Source organism: Carassius auratus, chromosome 9 (assembly GCF_003368295.1).
Source record: "Carassius auratus strain Wakin chromosome 9, ASM336829v1, whole genome shotgun sequence".
NCBI classification, from domain to species: Eukaryota; Metazoa; Chordata; class Actinopteri; order Cypriniformes; family Cyprinidae; genus Carassius; species Carassius auratus.
Window position 1 is genome coordinate 14240910 of NC_039251.1, and position 26408 is coordinate 14267317.

At 36.2% G+C, this 26408-nt stretch overlaps 1 protein-coding gene across 3 annotated transcripts in view; it reads left to right on the plus strand.

Annotated features, from left to right (window-relative positions):
- LOC113108453 (fibroblast growth factor 14) overlaps positions 1-26408 on the plus strand; it is a 115435-nt gene that overhangs the window by 81594 nt on the left and 7433 nt on the right. The gene's annotated exons all lie outside the window — the stretch shown is intronic.

The following is a 26408-nucleotide window of genomic DNA, read 5'->3' on the forward strand; positions in this document are numbered from 1 at the left end:
ACCACAAATTTTTGGGCAGAACATCTTGTGATCTATTATTTCATTTTGTAAAAACTGATATTGCACTAATACACAGAAGTCGTATCTGTCCAATCAGGTATATGGGTATCTGAGAGAAGTTAAGCAGAAATGTCTTTGCATTGCAGAAATCATTATGGAGCTATAATACATAATAGAGCATGTTTTAAATGCAAACCACAATTATGTACACCCACATGTGCATTAGTGGTTTTATAAAGACCTGTTGCTGAAAAATTCGTGCTATATTAAAGTCTTCAGGTTTACCATCAAACATTACATTTAGCCTACAGTGCAATGTATGCACCTTGACCAGATGGTCATTAATTAATGGCAACCATGGCAATCAGTGAGGTGTTACCTTTCCTCTCTGGTGCTGGTCATTATTGGCAGAGCACTGCACAGTACAAATTCATCTTTTCCATGAGCACTTGATTGAATCCTTTTGACATGCAATCTATATCTATAAAAAAGACTGGACATTTGTATTATAGCACTTCTTCCAGTATGTTGTTTGTTTTCCTAATTTAAAAGTCATTTGGGATAAAGGCATTTACTGCTTTTATAAATGTAAATTTAAAAGTAATTGTGCAAATGTAATAGTCAACACAAAAGGATAACTTTGAACATTTAGGACACAGTTGGAATGAATAAATTGAATTAGATGAAATGTCAAACCAAGTGTGAGCTGCAAACATGTGACGTTACACCTTTTCTCTGAACTTAAAATGCAACTACTGTTTTTTAATTTGAACTTTTTTTGGTGACTTTTTTTCTTGCTTGAAAACTGTGTTTGCATTATGATAAATTATACTTGCTTTGATATATGCATTTTTAAAATTGTTGTCATACAATTTGAAGAATGTCTAAAGTGCCTCTGTATATTCCTCATACATGTTTCCAATTATACAGATATTTTTAGTGTTGGATGTTAGTTTTAAAGTAATGGTTATATGGACTAGACATGTTGATATGCAGCTGTTCTTCCCTGGTAACAAGCTAAAACTTCCAATGTTCAGCAACAGCTGACCCAGCATATTTCACTTGGGAGTTTTATACAATGACATTCTTTCTCGGTCCTAATGGGCTTACTAATCAACTCTATGGATGCACCCACACACACTCTCAGCTTTCTATCACTGCTTCTTTTCTGCTCTCTCTGTTCCTGTGTGAATGACTCAGGTAATGGCAGAGAAAGCTTCCCTCCTTTTACTCTGTCTGCTCTTTGAGGTTTGTACATTCATTTGTCATTATTCCTCTTTTCTATGAGAATGTGCTGTTATTACCTGCCCCTCCATCCATTAGAGGCCATTTTTCATTAGTGAATAAAATAAGTGCACTTATCCTGTAGATGCCCTCAGATTTTTTATTAAAAATTACATTTAATTCTAGCACTACTGCAAACATGATTTTAACCATTTTGAAGCATTTCATGGAGTTTATAGTTTTTTCCCTAAATTAAATGAATGAAAATAATAAATGGAGTTAATTATCAATTAGTATTTGCAGCATTTTGGGAGAATCGGCGAGGCAGGAAAATATACCAGAAGTAGATTTATTATTATTTTGAGACCACTAAAACTGTCTGCTGTGGCTGAAATGAATTTTGTGTCCATTTCTGTCATTCCAACATTTTATTGTATCACAGATTAATGACATTTTATACTGTACGATCAATCGTTACTCATTTTCCTTCATCAGTCAAACACAAATGAAGGCACGCTGACGGCCCACTTTGATTAGTTGATCTCTATTCTCTCTTAGAGTCAGGCTGAGATAATACGATAATCTCATTGAATAGAGCAGAATTCCATTAAGAAGCTCTAGCACTGCATCCTGGTCTTTTGTCTGTCAGAACTATTTTTTGTACAGCACGGGAGTACAAGTGACCCGATAGTATCGAAACATCCTGGAGTCTTGGCACAATGGACTCATGCCTGGAAGAAAAGAAAGACTTCAATAATCTTCCATTTTTCAATCCTTCTCTTTTGTTCAAAGGGCTCAAACTCTGCTTTCCACTCTGCCGTTGATGTTCATAGGCTGATTCATCCTTTGGAATAATAATCAAGTTCCTTTTCTGGGTGGCTCCAGGTGTGACAGTTGTGCAGTTATATAAATGCAAAACAGCTCTGAAAAGCAAACTTGTCTACTTGAGTAAATAAGAAATTTGCATGTAACTTTTAAAACAATTGACAAAGAACATTGAATAAAAAAAAGAAGGAAAACATGAATTGCATATTTGTTCATTTTAGTCCCTGTATGAAGTTCTGACTGAGTGATTTGGCTTTTCATGGCTCTCTGGCCCTCTTCAAAGCTGTTTGTTCTCCCCTATGGATTGAAGAGGTCTATAGCTTTATCGCCCTGCCACACTTGTTAGAGCTACCTTTCATGAGTGTTAGATTGACTCTTCACATCAGTAGACTGGCCCCGGCAGGCTTACATCCCTTTGGTGCTTGTGTAGTTTGAACTATTGCTACCAGAGATTGCTTACAAAACTCAGTTCACTAAGGAGCCAATTTGATTTGTTAAGTATTTGATTTATTTTCTGAACACTTACTGTATGATGCAGCCACAGTGCAATGCTTTAACGAATAAATCTTATTATGGATCCTTTTGCCATATTTTTAAGTGATAGAGCTTTTAGGCTTATGAATTAAAGTAATCACATCTGTCATCTCCCGACATAATGACAATATTTCCGCTCACTTGATGTTTTCTACAGTACTTGTAATCTCATTTTAATATATTTCATTCTGAGTTTGCTGGCTGCCAGGATTTCTTGTAGGGTAAACATATATGTTGGTTAAAGATAAGAACTTGCCTTCTTACCGCATATTTCTGAACACTAATCTCATATCTAACCAGAGGTTTCACATAATCTGCCCAGTCAGAGATAAACACAGTCCAATCCCTGTCCTCCCGCTGATGATTGTGAGATTATCAGCACCGTTAAAACTAATAAAATACCATCTCAATTTTTAGACATATTTATTCCTGTAGTAAAGGGCACGTTTCACCAATGGGCCTGAAAACTCAGACCAAAAAACAACTTGAGGATATAAGCTGTAATAGACAAGATATGAGTGAGTTCATCCCATGGCATTTCTCAGTGGCGGCAGATGGCTCAGTCTGATTATATTCTCAAGTTTTTATTATTCTCACCCTCATGTCTAAATCTTCCTACACATTTTTTGTTTGTTTGTTAATTTTGAACATGCAACCAAAATCACAGAGCATAATATTTTATGATGAAATGCCTTATTAAATGGAATATGTAAAAATGCTTTAGCTTTTATTATTTGTATTAATTTTGCATCTTGAAATCAAATCGTGATGAGAACCTGTTGGATTTTTTTAAAATAAGCTTCTCCAGGATGTGTTACCTGAATACAGAGGCAGCAGAGGGAGGACCAGGGACTGGTGAGAAACCATCTTCATGCATTAATGAACAATAAGGTCAAAGCTACAAGCTGGCTTGGAAAATATAATCAGGGGAGAAGTTGTCTATAAATAGCTAGTTTTTCATTTTGTTAAGATGAACAATACCACAATTACTATTATGGCCTTTTCTGTTAATGTCATTTGGTCTATATGTAGTCATAACTATGCCCATGTCCATTATGCAGACAATTACATTTTGAATATACCATCACAAAGCATAAGACCCTCTGCAACACATAGTCCAAGGGTCAGTGACAAGATATCTGTGCATCTTTTTTACTGGCCATTGGTATAGAGAGCCGGCTAGCTCACATATGAACCAATGCAGTCATTGAAAGGTGGACAGAGGTTTGGGAGGAAGTTGTCATGTGAAAGCCCAGACACAGAGTTAATGGAGCCCCACCAGTGAGATGGTGCTTGGCGCACTGATAAAGTTTCCCTCTGCCAGCTTGTGCAGCAGAGAGGGTCTTATTTGGAAATAAATAGGCAAAACAAGGTCAGGTGACTAATGGAGGTGAAAGCAATTTCACTGTCAGACAACATCTAAATGGAATCCTTTGCTTGCTCCCCGACAGTGGCATTACTGCCATACCAGTTCTGTCTCTTTTAGGCTGGCCATATCTTCAGGCAAGTTTGGCCACGTTTTCAATTTACATGATTTTTTGTCATCTGTTTTCAGCCATGTAATGACTTTATGAGCTTTGGAACACAAGCTGTGAACACAAAAGGGCTTTATGGACTGAAGCATACGTTCGTCTGATTGTGCAATATTTATAGATCTCTATTTATAAGGTGGTTTGGTTCTTCTTGAGCTTTGCAACGTCGGCTTGACACATCCCAAAGGGGAAAAAATTTAATAAATCTGCCTATAAGATGATCCCATTTGGGGTTGGCAAGATTTATTATTGTTTTTTTTTTATTATTTGCTATATGATTTCCGAGGGTACATTTATTTGATCAAAATACAGTAGAAATCAGAATATTGTGAAATTTATTACAATTTAAAATTTTTTATTTTAATATATTTCAAAATGTAATTTATGTAATATATTTCAGCAGCCATTACTCTTCTGTGTTACATGATCCTTCAGAAATCATGATTTTGTGCTCTAGAATAATTTCAGATTATTATAAATTTTGAAAGCAGTTGTAATGCTTAAAAGGGATAGTTCCCCAAAAAATGAAAATTCTGTCATTATTTCCACACCTTAAAGTTTTTTCCAGAACCATATAAATTAAACTGTTCTGCTGAGCAGTGAAACACAATTCCATAAAACACCAATGAGAGGGTTAAATTCTGTGAGTGATTTACTAAAACAGTAGCCTGGTAATACCAAACTCTGCTACTTTGCTTTGCTTCGTAGACAGAATTGACAAGCGTTTACTTTCTCGTGGTGGGGGGGCACTTGTATGAAGTTTAAAATCATTGTTGTACCCGTAAGCCAATCACATAACGTTTGTTTATGACGTGTGTTATGCGCCGGCTCAGCCGCCTCGAACTTCCACTGTAAACACAAGTATGCTGAGAAAAAAAAGAGTGAGTTTTGCTGCCTCTTTAACCTGATCCTCCATGAGAGCAACCAAGGGGGACACCATCTCAATTATCGCCTTGCCGGACTTCGGCCTCCCTAGTTTCACGCCAAAGATTGGTAACAGTTGATAAATTAAATTTTTCCCAAAACCTTGTCGGGAGTAGGGCCACAACCATAGACTGTAAAAAAATATGGATGTAGTGTCCGTGACGTCACCCATAGACTCCTCAATAGCGGTTTTGAAGCCTAAAGTGTGCAGAGCGTGCTGTCCCCATCTTGGCAGCGCTTCACCACGCGACTCTCCCGGATAATCGAAAATGGGCAAAAAGACGGGAGCTGATTGCTGAAGCCACGCCCACCTAGCACGCCGGCATTGTCAGCAGCGGCAATCCACCTGTCACTCAAGTGGCCACGCCCTTAATTATGCAGAACTTTAAGGCTTAATATAATTTAAATGGATGAGTTATAAAAAAATTCACCCCCCTCAGAGTTGTCATGAAGGGAAGAAATTAGCAATGTAGACCAAAATCATTTTTTGAACCAGGCTGTAAACATGTTTTTTTCTGCTGTAAAGTTGGGCATTTTAACATGGGGAGTCTATGGGACTGACTCTCTTCTGCAGCCAGCCTCAAGCGGCCAGTCGATGAATTGTAGTTTTAGTCACTTCCTTATTGGCTTCACGAGAGAGAGCGCGAGGTTGCCGCTCGGCCACAGCATTACATCCATTCAAAATGTGAAACAAACACTCTTCTTGTTCAGACTTCAGTAGGCAAATGCAGGGAATATTCTCCACAACAAAGCGAATTGCATCCTGTGTCTCCATATCATCCACAAATGTTTTAGATTGTCCTAACCTAAACTACATTCTTAAATTTTGTGCTTATGCTTAGTTTAGCATCTACGTCATGGCTCTCAGCCCGCCCTCTGTTCATTGATTGGAAGGCTGTTGTGGAGCTGGAGGAAATCTGGGAGATGGTATGCTATCTCAAACTGAGTACAGAAGCAAACTGAAATTGAGAGGAAGTACGAAGTCTGACGTAGTGAGGCTACTAAAACAGACGCCGCAAGAACATTATAATGTCCAGCGCAAATTACCACTTGCTTTAAGACATGCTTTTTTGGGCATTAAATAATCGCTAAATAATGGCTGACAGTACTATTTTAATGCCAAAAGATGGTTTGCGCTGGCACAATGTGTTGGTAAATCTGGAGATGTCATTCCCAAATTGGTGAAAGGACTTCATCTATAAATGATGAACAACATCACTTGTTAATTGGTCAGAACAACTGGTCTTGTATTTATTGACATCATAGTTATGAAAGTTTGTTTGTTCACATATCCATAAAGATTTTGAGTTGTCTGCTCAGTTGAATCTCTAGTTTTAATTTGTGCAAGGGCCGTACAATCATAATGGAGTTTGATAACTCTGCATTGATCCCCAAATGATAGGGTGGGGGTTGTGTCAGGTAAAATCACTTTGTAAAATGTGCCTATGTCTTCATAAAAAGAATGCTGCAAGAAAGAGACAGCCTACTTTTGGAGCCTTGCGTTGTGTATCTGACATATAATCTGAGCGCAACGCAGTATCGATTAGAGAGGAGACAGTCTGAGAGGTGGAGAATCTTCTTGATGGCACAAGAGGAAAAGTTTTGGTTGGTGGAGTTTCATATTGTTGTGAGCAGTCAGGCTTTACTTACAGTAAGACGTTGTCTACAGAAGCCCTAGTGGCTTATGCATTCGTGGAAAACATTTTCTGTTTTCCTGACCGAGGTTGTTTGAGTAGACATAGATATTTAGTCAGGTTAGATGATGAATAGAAAGATTGTATTGTATAGAGCTGTCAATGTTGGAAGGATGATTGCTAAATGAAGTCTCTAGTATAAACAGAATAAGTGTTATTTATCAATAATTGTTGAAATTATGATGTACATCTGAACAACTGATAACCTCCCTTAAAAACAAAGTCAGGTGTTTACAATATTATTGAATATAATGTTTAACAGGTACTGTATGTATCTGTTTAACTTCCAAATGAAGGTTTATGATCTTCATAATGAAACTATGATAAAAAAACAACACATAACTGTGTAAAACAGTTTGTAGTTTTTCAAGCCAAGGACAAGACTTGGCTATGAGCTGGTAGTGTGTTGACAGATTTGGAGGAAGCCATTGCCACATTGTTCACACCAATAAAAGGACACTCCCTATGACTCCATGGATGAATCTGTTTCTTTTTTCTTTCCAGAGCCAGTAGAATCAAATTTATTTTTCCAAAGTAATTCAAATGAGAATTTTCGACTATTCAACATGAATATCAATAATACAACTGCATTTCAAGCATTCTCACTTATTTTCTCTCTGTATGCACACACAAGTGGAGCTATGAAAGTTCTGTCCATTGGGGAACAGCTTGAAAAGCCTATAGTATTTGTTAGACAAGTGAACACTATAAACCATAAATATGTGCATTCAGTTTGTTACAAATGATTCATTAGCTGATCGGCATTGACCTGATTACTGATAACATTATTAATTGTGGTTACAGTTTAAATTTCCATAAGGTCCTTCCAATTGTTTTCAAGAGATTCTACTTTGCCCAGCTGCCCACTGACTTGCTGTCAACATGCATACATTAGATGCCATAAACTATTTGGGGCATACCATGCAATGGAAAAGCTATAAGAAAAAATAAAATACGGGATTTATTACAAAGCTTATTCTAATAAAATCCTTATGAATTTATGCTAGATATCATGCATTTTGGTCAAAACAGTAATATTGCAATCATTTTGACATGCATTGTCATTGGAACTGCAATATGATAAGCATTTGTCATGTCATATTGCTGCTTCTCAGCATGAGCCTCACACTGCCGATTTAATCTGACAGAAGCAGTGAAAGCATAATATATTGTAAACTGCAGCATTCTGTGGTTTAGTAATTGCGTTAGACATCATGATTTTATCTTTAATTATATAATTTTTGCATTCTAAATGAATAGCCAATATCTCATAGTCTGGTGGTTTCCAAGCATTTAGACCCCAGTTAAGTTTCTCATTTTTGCCATGTAGGTGCCACTTTCAGAACATGTCATGTTTGTGACGAAGAGATGTAATGCCTACAACAGTGTGTCATCCCTCTTACTGACATTGTAATTGTGGTAGTTCTGTTTCTTAATTATTTGTAATTTCAACAAAGTTTACTGCTTTCCAAAGATTCAAGCCTTTAACATAAGTGGATTTCCCAGTCTAAAATAGCACTTTTTTTCTGAGGAGTTACATTTCATATTTTGCCAAAAACGTCTCGTCTGTAATGTAAATTGCTCTTTGATTATATGGCTCTGAAATAACTCTTATTGAGCATTTCATAAGCAGAAACAATTTTTGTAGCTTGTATTTTATGAGCAAATTAAGGTGATGAAGGCTTGCATGGATGCTGAACTATTTATGACAGCTTAATATGCATGGTGGAAATTTGTAGTGGTAATGCATAATACGACCTAAAGCATTCAAGTCTTTTCTGCTGCTCCACATTGAATGCTACTTTACCTTGATGTATATTCATTATATTGTAGTATAAGAAAGATCTTTATGTTACTGGGTCCTCCATGAATCTTCTTTACACATGATAAATTGAGTTTGCGGGACACAAGAGTCAGAACCCACAGGATAAGCTTCCTATAGTGGCCATTGTTTCTGCTTATACTTTCCATATATTATTCAATAATGCAAGCCAAGGCCATAAAACAATTTTCACTTGTGAAAAGACTTGTGACCCCTGAAGAAATAGTTCCTTTCATTTGTCTTTCTAATGGTGGTATATGTCAAAGATAGTGCAGCCTGTTGCTTTCTGAAGATGAAATGTGCAAACGAGCCCACGGAAGAATAAAAGAGGAGCTCCAATGGCAAAACTGACCAGGATATTAAGTGAAAAGATGTAATTAGTTGTGTCTTAGCAGAACAGCCTGATAACACTGATTTGCGTATAGTCTTAGCAACTGTCAGAGTGGACTTGGAGGACCTGTAATTAGCTTAGCATCTTATTTATTTTCAGAGAAGATTTGATGGTGATCGTGGGTGGTGTGTACTGTGGATTGAATCCCAGCCTTGTCCACCCTCAGTTTTACAGGCGAGCTTTGGATGAATGTTTCATAAAGCATCACAAACTCTTGCCTTTGCTTTATGCTGTGGTAGATAGCAATGTTAGAGCCATCAAACTGGCAACTCTACTTGCCAAGCTCCAAGCTACTCAAATAGCATCAGCCTCAGGCTTTCCTTTTGAAAAAGTTGCTAGCAACAGTAAAATCTGCTAACAAAACTTAATTGAAGCTTTGTAGGGGGATGTGTTTTGTTAATAGTGTAACTATCACATTATACTGTATGTTGTATATTTTGAATATAATGCTGTTATGCTTGCCAATGCAGTAAAAGTACAGTAAAAGATACAGTTAAAACAGCAATATTGTGAAATAGTATTAAGCTACAATTTAAAGTAACTTGTTTTTAAGTTAATATATATTTAAAAAATGGCAAAGATTAATTTACTAAGTATCCAATGTCACATTTTCTGTCATAAGATGACAAAAACTGTCATATTTGTTCAATTCAACGCATCCTTGTTGAATAAAGCTGGTTATATAAAAAAAAATCTTACTGACCCCAACCTTTTGAATGATGCAATTCTAAAACTTATTTTAAAAAATCAGAGCTGTATTCATTAGGCACAAACATTAAGGTAAACATTAATATCTCTATTTAGTGCAGAAATTAATACAAATTTATAAATATCACAAATTAATAAATACTACAACAACAAAATATCTAGATGTGAGAAACAGTAAAGAAAACAATGTTTGACTATATTTTTATGTTTTTCTAAAACAAATATGAGGGTGTTGCTAGCGTTGTAATATACTGGCCCACTCTGCCTAAGGTTTCACCTTCAGTAGCTATGTTTCCATCCACCTATTTTTATGCGCATTATGGAATATTGCATAAAAAACACTGGATGGAAACGCCAAGATGCGCATTAAACAGTGTTGGGTCCAAATCAAGTCCTAGTTTTTAATCAATCAAGTTTAAATGGAAGACGTTTATTAATGTCTTTCTATATTAATTTTATGTTGTTACTTTTTTTTTAAATTTTATATTACACATGACATGGATTCATCTGCAAAATGAATCAAAATATCCAAGTCAGAGTCCACCTGAGTCCGTCCGAGTCCGTCCAAGTCCAAGTTCATTCACAATTGCAGTCCTAGTCCCAAGTCCAAGTACCCCGACTCTGACATAAATTCTAAAAATGCGCATAAAAAACATATGCACACGTTTGATTTGGATAAACTTTTTATCCAATAAGAAAAAAAATGCGCATAAACAATGATGGAAACACATTAACCAAATAAACTCCACCGTGTGCATGAAAAAAAGTCATGTGACCTTGTGTTATGAAACGGGATAACTTAACTAGCTGAGGACTGATCTCGTTCACTGCATCTGTTGTTATGGTCGTTCTGAAATGCCTGAGCAAAGTCTGTCATCAAAGTATTTCTGTATAATTGTCTTACATGACTGCATTCCCAAATAGCAGGCTTTCACCTCCGAAAGCAATGACTTCATTTACTTTGCATCGTATGCTCACACTGAGGTGCAAGTAATTTATCAAATATGAAGATGATTATATTCAGTGGCTTCTCCTAGTTTTCTTAGTGATATTTAGTGCCAGTTTACCAGGAATTGACGTGTTATGTTATCGGTTGTCTTTGACTCATTGGATGGACACTCTGCTTTATTTGCAAATGTTTAATGCTATATTCCAGTTTTGCACATTTGTTTAATTCGAATCTTTGGATGAAAAGATAGCTAGTGTAAATCCAGTGGTCTGTTTTATTGATTGCTTAGAAGAACAATAATAAGTTGGCCTATGAGCAATATTGATGTGTGAAGTGTGAGAAGAATTAACTTCTAACTAAATGTTGTTAAAAAAGGGACTCCACTGAACACCAAACAGGGATGGCTCAAATGTATTGGTAAATCGTTTAACCAATTGAACCATTTTGCTGAAATGAATCTAGTTTCCAAGCAGTACTTGAAAAGGGAGGACATTCTAGTGAAGTGTGTTTGATTTTTCCATCAGCTTGTTTGGTTATAAGGCTGTCATACAATCTCACTTCAGACCTTGAATAACCACCTCTCTACAGATGCCCCCGTCAATGTTCCTTCTTCCTTTTATCTCACTGTTTCCTTTTTCCTTTGTTCACACTTGTCTGCAGAACAAAGTGCAGCATATTTTTATTGCACAGTGTTTTTGGGTAGCTTGTGAAAGTGTAATGAGCAACATCGCAAGCTCAATAAGCTGTTTCCATGCCAGCACCTCAGGCCACAATAGTTCAGACAGCTTCCCACAGATCTGTACTATAAGTCTGTCGTCGCATCAGGCCGTCTCAGAGATGAAGCTGTGCTCAGAAAATGCAAAGAACACAGCACTTCTTCAACCCTTGCAGCAAACGGTACACTCACACAGACCCTAGAGCTCTAGATTGTTTTCTATTTCCTCTCAAAATGAAAGAAACATTTTATAACGCGCTATACAGAAATCAATAGGGAAAGCTTGTACCGTTTCACATCATTCAGATTCATTTTACCTTACAAACCATGCTAGGAAGCCAAGGCAGTAAATGTTCCAATATTGTCTTCTGTTGCTTGATGTCACAACTACACGTTGTCATTATTTGTTCATGTTGTGAATTAATGTTAGCAATTTTAAGTTATTGTTGGAGGAAACTAAACCAAGGGGTTTAAGAGCCATAAAGCAAAAGAACATCCCACTCCATTTGTTTCTGAGATGCAATAATAAAATTCATCAAAGGAACTGGGGCCTCATTTATAACCGTTGCGTCTGCACAAAACCTGCCCTGAAAGAAGTGTACGCCACTTCCTTCGCAAAAGCTGGGATTTATAAAAAAACTAACTTATAGACCCATACGTATAGACTTTTTTTTTCCTGGAGAGAGAAAAATAGGTAAACAACGATTTTAAACTGTTGTAATTTCATCAAATATATTTACATTAAATATTCTACTCTCATTAATGGAGATAAGCAGTGAAATTACATAAATTCATTACGCAGAAGTTTAGCAGAAATTATATGAATTTAGACATAGTCTATTTGAAGTGGATGCGATTGACTGCTTTTCCTGTGGTATGTTATGTTTTAATGACAGTGAGGAGTGCTATAGGTGCATAATAATTTTTCTTTTAAGTTCTCTGCACATCCGATGAGAAAATATTTTTAGAGAGAACAATGATCAACGATGTGCACTACTATATTGTAGTGGACACTGCTGGATTCAGTGGAATGGTCTATTGTCCGGCTTGAATAAGACCAATGATTACTATGCTTACTGTACAACCACTGCATGGAAGTGTTGATATTGTGAGGAGGCATATCCACAACATTATTAAAAATGCTACTGTATTTGAAGGGTATAGCTTGAAGAAAACCGTAAGATTTGCACATTTCCTTTTTAAAAATAATTTGTCAATAATTGTCAAGTCAGATAATTGTATTTACACTGCAATAAATGTAGGCCATAAATACTACAAGTCAACTACAGTAATTAAATACTACAGCAATAATTATTTTCCCACTAGAAAATAGCTGAAATATGTTCACCTTATCAGCAAAACTGCATTCATTTAATTTAATTAGATTTTTTTAATTATATTTAAATATTATTGAACCAGTGGAAATGAATGAGATCAATTTTATTCAAAATTATTATTCTGAGAACCATTTAAACATTTATATATATATATATATATATATATATATATATATATATATATATATATATATATATATATATATATATATATATATCGCTTCTGCCCGAGCGCTTTGGAAAGGAGGAGAAAGATGCGCCTAGCGTTTTCCACGCGTTTTAGGCACGATATTTGAACGGCCCCTAAGGCGCTCCCTCACTCAGCACGCGCTGAAGGCTCGTTGCAAAATGTCTAATGCATTTAGACCAGAAATAGAAGATCCTCCAATAACCAACAGGTCTGGTGTTTGGGTGCACTTTGGATTCCCTGTAAGCTATAATGGTGATGACAGAATGAATGGTAAATAGTAAGGTCTCATATCCGCGGCTATAATGTAAATGTACTAATCGCCGCGGTGATGTCTTTTGCCCTGTTTGAGTCAGTTGGAAATGTCTGCCCAAATGCTGCGGGGATAGTTTGTTGCGTGTATGTTTCTCCTTTTTTTTTTGTCTTTTCCTAGATATACTGACACACTAAGGTGATGTCGGCGTAAATGAGTTGACATGTTTCAAGTATTCCCGCTGGTGTTTTTTTTTTTTGTATTCCCACTGGTGTACCCTATTGTCATGTAGCAGATGCGACATACCATTGTTGTTTTATCCACCACTCTCTCGCCATCACCATTATAGCTTACAGGGAATCCAAAGTGCACCTAAACACCAGACCTGTTGGTTATTGGAGGATCTTCTATTTCTGGTCTGTTAAACGCATTGGCCACCGCGTACCGTGCATGAACTGCTCGCTCACTCAGCGCGTACTGAGTGAGCGAGCGCCTGACTAGCCTAACATAAACATATAAGTTGGTGTTTTTTTCATCTTCGGGGAAGTCAGGGGCGTTGCCTATTACATCGTTTGGGTTATTGGGCTACCTTATTGAACGCATATCATTATATTTCACTTTTTTTTTTATATATAATTAATTAGTTCAACGAACCGTTCGGTACATAATGCGTACCGCGTACCGAACCGAAAGCCTCGTACCGAACGGTTCAATACGAATACGCGTATCGTTACACCCCTAATATATTTGTATATTTATTCTAAAACATGATTAAAGATACCAAGATTTTTAGCAATAAAAATGAATGTGTATGGCACAAATGTCATTTATTGTCCTTATCTCATATTTCCTTAATGTCTTGTACCTTTGACGATGTTAAAGATGGTGTCACATGGATGGGAATGTGCATAGAAATGATATACAGATGAGGTTATGCATTGTAAAACTAGACATTGTAAGCTCCATACAATGTATGGTGATTTCGAGGAAGATTCAGTGTGGAGATGCATGTACGCACAATCTTCCCCTGACTGAGATTTATAAAGGGATTTTTGTGCAGGTTCTGCCGTCTTAATTTTGACGTCTGGCAAAATTTCGCTTTTGTGCCTACGTACACTTTTAGGATGAACTCTATGGAGAGTTTTATAAATGAGACCCCTTGTCTCTTTTATCACTTCTTCCAACACTGTAGGTTCCAGCTATTAAGTAGTCGATTACCATAGAAAATAATTGGAATTTCTCTCTCAGTGATTTTTAAATACAAACAGAAATTACATTCACAATAATGCACTTGCAGAAAGAAAGAAACAGCATTTAATATCTAAATTGTCCTGTGCTAGGCTAATGCACATTTCATTATGCTTTAGCAACATAAAGCATTTAAAGGTCCCGTTCTTCGAGATCCCATGTTTTAAACTTTAGTTCGTGTGTAATGTTGTTGTTAGAGTATAAATAATATCTGTAAAATTCTAAAGCTCAAAGTTCAATACCAAGCGAGATATTTCTTTTAACAGAATTCGCCTACAACGAACGACCCGTTTGGACTACACCCCTCTACTTCCTGCAGGAATGATGTCACTAAAACAGTTTTTTAGTGCTCAGCTGCTCAGCTGCTGTCGAATCACAACACAGGAACCGCTGGCACAATCAGAACTCGCTACATATTTCTGAAGGATGGAATTTATAGAACAAGGAAGACATCAGCCCGTTTTTATGACAGTAAAAACAGTGGTATACAGATAGATGAATTGTGTGAAAAACACTGTTTTTTTACACGCGAAAAATGAACACGTTATATTGCAGACTGTAAACACAATCAAAGGTTCAAAAAAGCACGAAAAAACGGGACCTTAAAAGGATTTTAGTTTTTAAGCATTCAGCCCATTTCATATAAGTCTTGAGGCTATACTTTCAAAATGTGAATGTTTATTAAACAGTATAGACTTCCATTGTAAATGCATTCGCAGAATTTATTTATTTATATTTTTGCTTTTTTTTTATTTATAAATTGACAACTTGTATTGATTCCCAACATTACTTTAAATATTCAGGTCATAATTTCATACTAATGCTTGTATAAGAACTTTGACAGGGGTAGGTCATAAATAAATACACACACAAACACACACACACACACACACACAAACAAGTGTAAACAACAGCTGCTGTTGTAGCAGGGTGAGGTGCACAGAGGGCAGAAATGGCAGGGCACCGAGGTAGTGATTTAAAAAGACAAGGTTACAATTTCATTGGAGCACCCATATAATAACATATGACAGCTTAATCTCACTACATTGAAAGAGGTTATTATTAGCTAATGTAAAACATCCACTCCATTCCATCAGAAGCACTAATACATGATTGCAGATCAAAAATGTTTCGTCTAGCATTTTATGAGCATGTCCACATCTGTCACAATAACTGTTTTGTTTATGCAATAGCATTAAATGGACTGCATCGTTGCATTTACTCTTTATTCAGCTATCCAGAGTGATGTATGAATCTACAATATTTGCTAGCTTAGTTGCAAAAACAAAGTTTCTTCTTACAATCAAAACCAGATGGCCTTTTTAATCTGAGTTGTGGTCTATATATGTCACAGCTATAACCTTGGATTGGAGTGTCTGAACATGTTTCTAAGCTCTCAGCGCAAGCCGTGGCATTTCTGTACGCACCCGCTACGAGATGAAAAGCGAGATACAGCGTCTCCAGTTGTTTCTCAGAAGATATCTCTAAGGGCCCAGATGGTTTCATTCGGTAACGTTCTGCACAGCTCAGACACTCAACCCACACGCTACCTTTAACAGAGCGTCTCATCCCCGTTGTCATACAGGGAGATATTTTCAACTGTTCGGGTTCCCTCCACAGTCTTGTTTTATAAACATACATGAACACCCACTCCCCTTCCCACATACACATCTGCTCTGACAGCTCTGGCAGCTTCACTCTTCTGGGCGGTGGCAGCTCTCAGTTCTCTATAAACACAGATAGACCCCCAACATAATCACTTTACTCTTCTACCACACAGTACATTTGGACTGCCCTTCCTGGCTTATATCTGTTCAGAATTGTCTCCACAGGATCTACAAGACTGTTGCACAGATGAGTGTAAGGATGAAAGACCGCAAGCTTGCTTTGAGAGAGCAGAGATCCAACCTAAGGCCTCCCTTTTAAAGTACTCCTCCATCGACTTGTATTCGTGAGCAGGATCTATTTGTATTATGGGTGCTAGTATTGAAATATCCCTGGCCTTTATTGCAGTGTTACTTGGCAGAATGCACTGAGAGTAGCTTCTGATTTTTATGGGCATCCTATTAAAACGATCACGCCATAATAAACTCCCCAAACCAGCGCACACGCTGATGTGTGTCAGTAAACAAAGTCCAAATGCTCTTCATTTGAGTCGTAACTTCACCATGTCACTTGGCATGTCGTAGATCTCAATTACAGCACGTTCATAAAGGGCCTTTTTATAATGTGTAATGATGCTGCTGTTGTGCGCAGCGAGCCCCTTCTTTTAACAGAAGTCTCCTATTTCATTTAATGGGTTACATCATTAATCTAAGTACCTGAAACATCTGGGGATGCAGCTTGTCACTAGGAGCACAAGGGAAATTTTAGTCTGTCAGTGGTTGAGATGTGCCCAGCCCACATAGATAGGAAAAAAAGATTTGGACAGGACAGCAATTCTATGCTCTGATGGGAAACTTTATTTATTTATTTTATTTTAAATATAATACTTACTAAATCTAATAATAAGACACTAGTAGTAAATGTTTCACCTCGGTTTGTATCTAAAATAATTTTTAGAAATACGTAAAATACGTTGCTGCTAATCTCAAGCTTTCTGTGAGGGCACTATGCCTGATTAATTTAAACAGTTGCATTGGATTTCATTAATGTAGGCTACTGGATAATTTAGGATTAAATTATATTCCAGTGATAATACAGAGGCAAGGAATAAAGCCCTATTTAAGGTTAATGCATGCTTACAATCACTTTGATTCACGTTAAGTATAATCTGTCTTTCAGCAATGCACAAAGAACGTCTCCGTATGTTGTATGTAAGCTGTATTTAATCTCTTTTAATGTAAAGCCCCAACAAACACCCCAGACATCTATAAATATTATGCAAGTGCTGAAGAAATAATTTCTGTATGTACATTGTGTACTGCACCATAGGACACTGTAAATTATTTTTAAATAGTTGTTTTTCTTTTTTTGTGACTATAAGCCATTTTGCATGTCCTCATTCATCATTATCATAATTTAAGTACATTTTAATTTAAATACATGTTAAAAAATGAATTAAATGGATATAATTTTTATATTATTAATATAGTTTTTATATATTTGCTCCATTGTGTATTTAAAGAAATAGCTGATCTCCATTTTTTCCCTCAGTGCTGTCTAGAAGCAATTGAGATATTAAAGAAATCTTATTTTTCCTTCCTATGGGATATCTTGCTTATTAAAGGAATACTTCATCCAAAAATGAACGCAAAATATTATGCTTTTCTAAACTGTTTTTGTCCATATATGTTCATCAACTAAACAACAATGGATGCTATTGACTTTTATTGTATGGAAACATTTTTCAAGATAACTTTAAAAAAAAAGTTTTTAAAAGGCATGAGAGTGAGTATATGAAAACATTATTGATTTTTAGGTGAACAAATATTCCTTTCGTTTTCCCCTTATCACAATTGTACTGTAAAGACAGTACAGCAAAATAATATCTGTCGGGTTTGTACTGTACCATAACTTCAGTACATTTATGTTTTACATTTACAAGTTTTCCTCGGGCTTCAGCAATGTCATCCCGATGGGGCTTCTTTAACTGCCAGAGAACGGTATCCCCATGCTTGTGGAGATGGATGGTTTAAATAAGCCCTGTGGTGCAGTTCATATTCCTCTGTGTAGAGGGTTTGACAGATCTGTGTGAGCAACGCTCTGGACCAGAGAAAGGCAAAGTCTGCCTCCCTGGGTGCATGTAAGAGTCCAATTTGAAACTACAAAGAAAAACGATATCTCCTGTTGGAGTCTCCGACTGGAGATCAGCCATATCACTCAGACTCCATCTGTGTTATCTGGGGACAACAAAAGGTTTCAACAGATATGTTATATTGTGGAATAAAGCTTAATCTTTTTTAATCAAGATGTGCTACTTGTCTCCATATTAGGGATGAGTGGAAAAAGTGTTCTCTATTTCCTGAGTATTAGAGTGGGAAATCTTCATATCCTTCCTGTATTTTTGGCTATGTGAAATGAAATTCAGGTTTTCAAAGAGTACGGTCCAGCAAATGTCATCCTAGATTTTCATTTGTGATAAAGCACGTATCTCTAAACAGACTGCACGTACTGAATCTGCCAAACAGGCATATCCAGGGATTAGAGGAAACAGCAAATACTTCATTGAATATTCTGGATATGACAGTTCAATGCAGATATTGGATGGAAGAGAGGAAATAATAATTTACACTTTTACTCTCTCTCACACACAGACAAAAGCACAAATGCACACATTCTCCCACACTGACACAAGCTGTGAATGTGAGGTGGAAGGTGACTCACTATGCTCGCTGGCAGACAGGAATCCCTGCTGGAGGAAAATCCTGTCTGTGAGGGAGACACATGTATGCATACATAAGTTCAGACCAAGCCTGCTATATTTTTAGCTTGAGCCCACAACCCAACAAACATTTTCAGATGATGTTTAAAAATGTGAAATGGACTTTTGCCTGTTTGCTCCCTTTGACGTCACAGCTCATGTACTGTAACTGCAGCATAGTAACTATTCCAAGCCAAACGACGATGCTGATTTCTCTTTAGGTATTACAGACCTTCTTAAATCACATATTTATTCTAATATGACTGTGCAAACCTTGCTGCAACAATGATTTTGATGATTTTCAATATTTAACGTTATGATTTCATGAGTGATTTGGTTATGCAAATGTTAAGCATCTTGCTAGGTTGGTAACCGTCCTTAAATGCAAGTCTATTGATTTTTTTGCATCTGTTTTCTTAGGAAAGATATAGCACACTTCTAGACATCAAGCTGCACAGTTTGAGGTATTATTCATGTCCACAGAATAAATGATGCAGGACAAGTTGGCCACTGAATAATACTTGGGGATTCCTCAAGTTGACAAAATGCTGTTGTTTACCACACAGATATTTGATGCATTTTTCAATCCCACAATGCAGTTGAAGGCTTAAAGGCAAAATCCATGTTTCTCTCTTAAGGCATTGGACAGTGTGTCATCTACATCTCTGTCAGGCTGACAGCTAGGGAATTGTGTGCCGTGTGACTGCCACAGCCCCGAGTCCTGCTTTCCTGCAGTCTGTCAGCTTGTTAGAGAGACCTCACATCTCCTGGCTAGTCAATAATGACTGCTGGATTACTCCTTTAAGACCAGACTGGCCTCAATTTAAAGATCAAAAGCTCTTTGGTGGCCAGTGCTGGCTCACAGGAAGTATATCCATCGAGATCTCCCTCAAGGTCGAGCACTTTGTAGAGTTCTTAGACTGACTTGTGTCTGGGTCATTCACAGAAAACTGTCATTTGTGCAACAACAAAAAAAAAATCAGGATCCTTTTTTTTGGTCATTTGAAAAGGTTACTGTTGAACTTGGGGAAATAATATTTTCTCACCTCAGAATGTAAGAGCCATATTGAGGTATCACCACAGGGCAAAGTTTAGTGGTCATTACATATGGTTTTATTTATTTATTTGTATGATTATGAAGTTTTTGTACAATTACATTACCTTTCAAGTTTAAGGTTAATTCATTTTTTTATGTTTCTGAAAGAGTGTCTTATGCTCACTAAGGCTGCAATTTGATGAAAACCAAATTTTAAACACCTGACTTCAGTTTTAACATATTGCAAAATATAATTTATTCTTGTGATTGCAAAGCTGAATTTTACAGCAGCCATTACTCCGGTCTTCAGTTTCACATGATCCTTGACAAATAGAGTAATATGTTGATTTGGTGCTCAAGTAACATTTCTTATCATAGCTGAAAAGGGTTTTGCTGTGTAGTAGTTTTGTAGAACAAAAATGAATTATTTATTTTTTAAGTTTTTAATGTTTACATTCTTTCCTGTCACTTCTGATTTATTGAATGCCCAATAGCAGGCCAATATACATACAGTAAGTAAACAAAATGAAATACTGATGTAGGCTATAAGAACAAACATCTGTTTGAACCATTATAAGTTGGAAGAAACTTTGTCCAAAAAAGCATTTTTTAAAAATGGAGAAATGCTAACTAGCTGTTATTCTAATGAAAACATGTATTTAAAAATAAAATTGTTCTATTCTCTGTTCTGTTTGAGTTCAGTTGATTAAATAATGTGACCAAGTTTAGTATCCTGTTAAATATATAAGTACTAAGTCACAGGGACACACATAGTACTCAAATGGCACTGTTTTCAGAGAATGACACTGCTACAGTAAGGTCGTCCTTCTCAGCCCTCAGAACCAGCTTGTGCCAGTGTGAACTGGACCACAACAAGCCATTCAATCCTAGTGTCTCTCTGTCCTGAGAGCTTTATGCATGATGTATCACTCAGACAAGAGCAACATAAATACTGCAGACACTGAGATATCCTCAACAGGGAAATAATTGGTTTTTTACCAATACTATAGTAGATTTTGGATTCATGCCCTGTCACCTGGTTTGCTTAGAAATGAGGCTTGATTCAAGATTTAGAAAGTATAGTATTAACGGAATTTGCTGTAGGGATTCACATGAATTTTTTTTTCTCTACAGTTTCTTAGCAAACACACAAGAGAGCTGAAGCAGGGACACTTAAAGTGCACTCAGAATCTAGGGACATTGCCTTTCATAGAGCTGGTGTTAAAAAAATCTACCACACAGCCGAAAGGTCACTCTCTTCAGGGAGGCTGAACGGAGAGTTTTAAGTGCTTGCGGTTAGACTGCTCTTCAAAAGGCAATGGGCTCTTAGCTATTCATCGTCTAAAAAAAATCCCTCCATAATCAACAAAGAGATGAACGACAGAGAGGAAGGATTAATAGTAGCACTTAAAAAAAAAATCTGTTTGAATTGGTAATCTATGGCAAATTCGGCACTGTAAATCACTGGATCATTCTAGCATTTCATATGCTTCCCCAGGCTTGATATCATGCCAAAGAGCTTGCAAAAGTAGAATAATATGCAAATATGAATATTATTGAGGCAGAAATTAATGGTGTGAATTCTGTCTGTCACCGAAGAGAGTGAACCGTAACACACAAAGTGTTGTGCTTGAAGCTCCACCCTAATCTCAAATCTAAACAGGAACAAGCAAGTTTATCCGATATGCCTCCTTTTGTTTGCAGTGAATTTTAGATGGATTACATGAATACAAAACCGTCAAAAAGCTTCTTATGGCCCTATCCTATCATTCCTCGTGTTGAGTGAAAAGACACCCATGTCACATGTTGCCAAGAGGCTCATCAGAGCCTGCCGATACAATACATATTTATGGACCATCCATATTTAACAACATCCTTTCTGTTGTTTGGTTGGTTGAGGAAATTCTGTGAAGCTCCTATTATGTAGCTCTCTTTTGATGTTTCAACATGATCAGAGATGTGAGGGAAGCTCTGTCTTTTCAAGATTAGTAGACTTGATTCAAAGGTTAACATTAAACAATTTCCAATTTCTCCCTGTTCACGAGAAATGGTTTGGCAGGCCAGCATGAGGGAGCCAGCCTGACACGTTTTTGCACATCTCACTCGCTTTCTCGGGCTCTGTCTCCCCCTGTCAATTTTTTTGTATTCCTTAATCTTTTTTTACTCTCACTTCTGTCTCTTCACTCCTTCACCCTCCCTCTCTTTCCCCCATCTCTGTTTCCATCTGTTCTCAGAGAGGGATGGGTTGATTATCTGTGTCTGAATTAAACTGCCCTTTCTGGCAGTGGCCAAGGTCAATTACGGCCACACATTCAAAGCAGAATGAAAGTAAGGGGTGAATCGCAGGCGCAGTAGATAGACTTTACCTTTCAAGCTGCTTTTTCAACCCCTTTTCATCTCATTTTCTTCACCTTAACTGTCATTTTTCAGTCATTTCATCAGTTTCTAGATGCATATTTGGATATTTTTTTAAGCATTCGTTTACATTCGTAGGAAATTGGTTTTTCCATGATAGCCTGGTGAAATGCCAGAGGAATTATATTTTAATTTTTACTTACAGTCCACTAATTATTTCATAGTAATTCTTGAAACATGAACAAAAGATCCAGTGTACATGCATATTCGAATACTAAAAATACTGATGTCTTTCTTTGACAAAATAAAAAGGAAAGGGGAAAAAAACTTAATTGCTAGGCAGGAGCCTTTCAAGCGTTACCATGACTACATGATAGAAAGGTATGTGCTACTTTAATAGTAGGCTGTGAAAAGGAAGAGCTGTCAAGAAAAGAGCATCAGGCAGAAGACAGTTAAAAGCATGGATTGCCTCTTCCTCATTGTATTTGCTGCCAGATATCAAAGTTGGACAGTGTGACACATATCACCTGTCTAATTTGTTGGCTAGGATGCCAAACTAAAGCTTTCATTGTATTGACTGCCGGCTCTCTTTGTGCCGACCCATGGGAGACGTGTGCAGTCAGCAATCAAGTTTAGCAAGCAAAGTAGGCTAAGCCTGCTCAGAAATTTATTCAAAATAGATGTAACACTAAAACAGTTTCTTTATTCAAATTTTTGTATAATAAAGAAGTATCTATTTTATAAGATGTTTGTTTATATATGTTTATTAATTTATATTTATATTTGTATTTTATATTATTTTCAGCACATGTGAGAATTAGGGCTGTCATGATATTAGATTTTTCATATCACGGTTATTGTGGCCATAAGAATCCACAATATCGATATATATCATGATTTATATGGGGGGTGGGGGGGGGTTTATCAGTTTATCATTATCAGCAGTAAACTTTCAACACAACAGGTAGAGTGAGACAAAAACAAGAATTAAATAACAGTTTTAGAAAGACTTAAGATTTATCTTGGAATTGGATCATTACTGAAGGATGTCAATATAACCAAATGACTGCACATCTCTGTGATTGGCTGTTTAATTGTTAAAAAATCATTAATTAAATATGAGTCATTAGTGGTTTGTTGTTGTGTTTCTTCCTGCAAGAGAGAAGAGAAGTGATTTTTCTTGTAGGCAGTGTGTATAGTCAGTCAATTTAGTGTAGTTTTATCATACTAAAGACTTCTAAGTGTCATCAAAGAAGACCAGGCGTTTTTTAAGACACGTCTTTGTGAATCAGGGTCTTTGTACATTCTCTACATCACAGTAATCAATTTCAAAAGAAAAAGCTGCAAAGTTTTTAAGATGAAAGAAAATTTGAAACTCATCTTCAAAATCATTAGTACAAACAAACTTCTTTTTTTTATGTTGAGTCATTAAGTATAATAATTAAGTGACTAATTCTGTCTGTGGTCTTGATGATTCCTCTCATATTAAAATACACTTTACAACACCAAATGCATTGTACCCTTTTTTTTTTTAAACATTCAAAAGTATCTTAGTTTTCGCAGAATTAATAAATGTTTATATCGTTCAATGTGTTATGAATTTTAAGACTGTGTGAAAGTTTTTTTTGTGTAAAGTGTAAATTTGTCAACGATACTGATTTACTTTTTGAATAATCTTAACAATATATGAGGAAAAGAAAACCTTTAAGACCATAAAAACAGTTGGCTCCCTTTCAAAAAAGTATATTAAATATTAAAGGTGAATAAAGTTAAAGTGGCACATGAGTTTGCTGTAGTTGTCAGATGTGATTAAAGGGATCAGGGCCATGCACAGACCTTTTGAGGGGCATGTGCTGAAACTGAAAAAAGGCACCCCCCTCCCTTTTTTTATATCAAGATTATTTAGTAAGCCTGCATAAAAGGAAGAAATGGTCACATCATCATGACAAATTCATTAACACAAAATAATAGTCTCGAAAGCTTTAGATTTATTCACGATTAATAACAACCATAATAATAATATTAGATAATTAGATAATATAGATAAACAGGGTTTTAAGGGCTTCTTTAAACCTAATTACAACAGCTCTTGTGTACTCCCTCTTTTTTTAAATTGCATTTATAGAGAAAAAAAATACTTTACTCATACATAAACATGTTAACCAAATAATACAAATTAGCTTATAAAACCAAACAGAAACCAAAATCTTTTTTTATTGAACTTTATGCACTTTTTTTATGAACTTTGCAAAGAAAAAAAAATATTCTCTTTTTTAGCTATTATTTTTGGTTTTATAAGCTAATTTTTATTATTTGGTTAACATGATTATGAATGACATTGAGAAGAGCGGAAGGTGAGCAATGAGTCAAGTATTTTTGACAAACTTTTTTTAAATATAATTTAAGTAATTATGTCCAACTCAATTCCAGATTATAAGAAACTATAGCCATACCGTTGCTATAAAATATCCAACATGTATCTGCCTACCTGGCAAAAATTTGATACTGTGGTGGACCAGGGACGTTGGTCTCTTGAAGGTCTCTTATTCACTACACTTTACCTAAAATAAGCCAGCAATGAAAAAATAAATAAAAATAGTGTGAAAAGTACAGTTGCAGTAAAAAGCATTTCTGAAGGATCACGTGACACTGAAGAGTACTGAACTGGAGTAATGATGCTGAAAATTCAGCTTTGATCACAAAAATAAATTACATTTTAAAATATATTCAAATAGAATAGAATAGTTATTTAAAATTGTAAAAATATTACACAATATTACTGTTTTTGCTGTATTTTGGATCAAATAAATGAAGCCTTGGAATGAATCATGAATTACATTCTGCATGATAAAATATAGATTTCACAGTGATCTTCTGTAAAAAAATAAATAAATTAGTTACTACTACATTTTATACATGTGAGGCCAAGCGGAGAGTATACCATAACATGATTAGCCTAAATGTTAATAAATTAAGTGTATCAGCAATCATAAATCAAAGAAGAAATTTCTTAAAAATATATGTTATCTAGGTGACAAGGATCACTCGTCGCTTTGTGTAAGTTCCAGTATGAAACCTGTTATGATTTTCCGATGGTAAAAACAAATTATATGTTGTTGTATTACTTATCAATATATAGTTTTTGACCAGCGAATGTGTGCAAATGTTAATTTTTTTTGTCTGTCATTAAAACGGTGACGGCGCCTGCCGCTGCCGGCATCACATTACATTTTCATCTACAGGTTACAAACTAGTTACTGTATATAGACGGAGCGCTCAGTTTTTCCTGTGGTAAAATTCATTTGGCCAAAATCGCATTTTATTAAAGACAAAATGCTACTGTATGCACAGGCTTTTTAAGTGTTGGCTATGTATTGGCTATGACTAGATGGCAAATGCTAGCCCTCTCTTTCAGGCGACGTCACATGTCTTAGTCAGTGAGTCAGTCAGACATCAAATAAATAAAATATGAGCCTTTATAGACATAGTGTTTAGTAGTACTTATTCAAACAACAAGATATTTATTTACCCTTCGCAAAACTTTGTTCAGCTCAGCTGTTGTCTACTGTGCGGCTGCTGTGGAACTTCAGTTGATTCAATGAATATAGAGGGGGCGGAGTTATCAGCTTACTGACCGCTTGAGGATCGAATAAGATTTACACAAGCTCGTTTTAAGAACTTTAATTTGATAAATATTTGTAAAACAGACAGACAGACATAAAGGGTGACCAATAGCACTGATAAAACAAAAATAAAAAATAAAATAAAATAAAAAACACCACCAAAAAAAGGGCACTTCGGAGTGTAAGGGCAAATAGGGCATGTGCTCTGCACAGGTTGAGCCCTACCTGTGCACGTGCCTGAAAAGGATCATATGATGCAATTTAACTTTTTCCTTTCTCTTTGGAGTGTTACAAGCTCTTGGTGCATAATCTGTAAAATTGCAAAGACTAAAGTCTCAAATCCAAAGAGATATTCTTTATAAAAGTTAAGATTTGTCCACGCCCTCCTAAAACGTCTCATTCAAACATGCCCCCACTTGTCTACGGCACGATGTAGGAAGATTTGCATAACGCCGTCCAAATGTTCACACATTCCTAACTCTAGCCACCGGCCTTTCCTCAGTCTAGCCGCTGGCCGTTCCTCACTCTCGCCATGCATACATGGTTTTTATGTTTACGTGGCACGATATGCCATGCAATGCATAAAAAGTCATTATAATCAGTAATTATGTCCCCGCTGGATGCATCAATTGCCTCGTTTGTAATGGGTTTTTATTGTTTTGGTCCTGTGCGCTGGTGTTCTGACCGG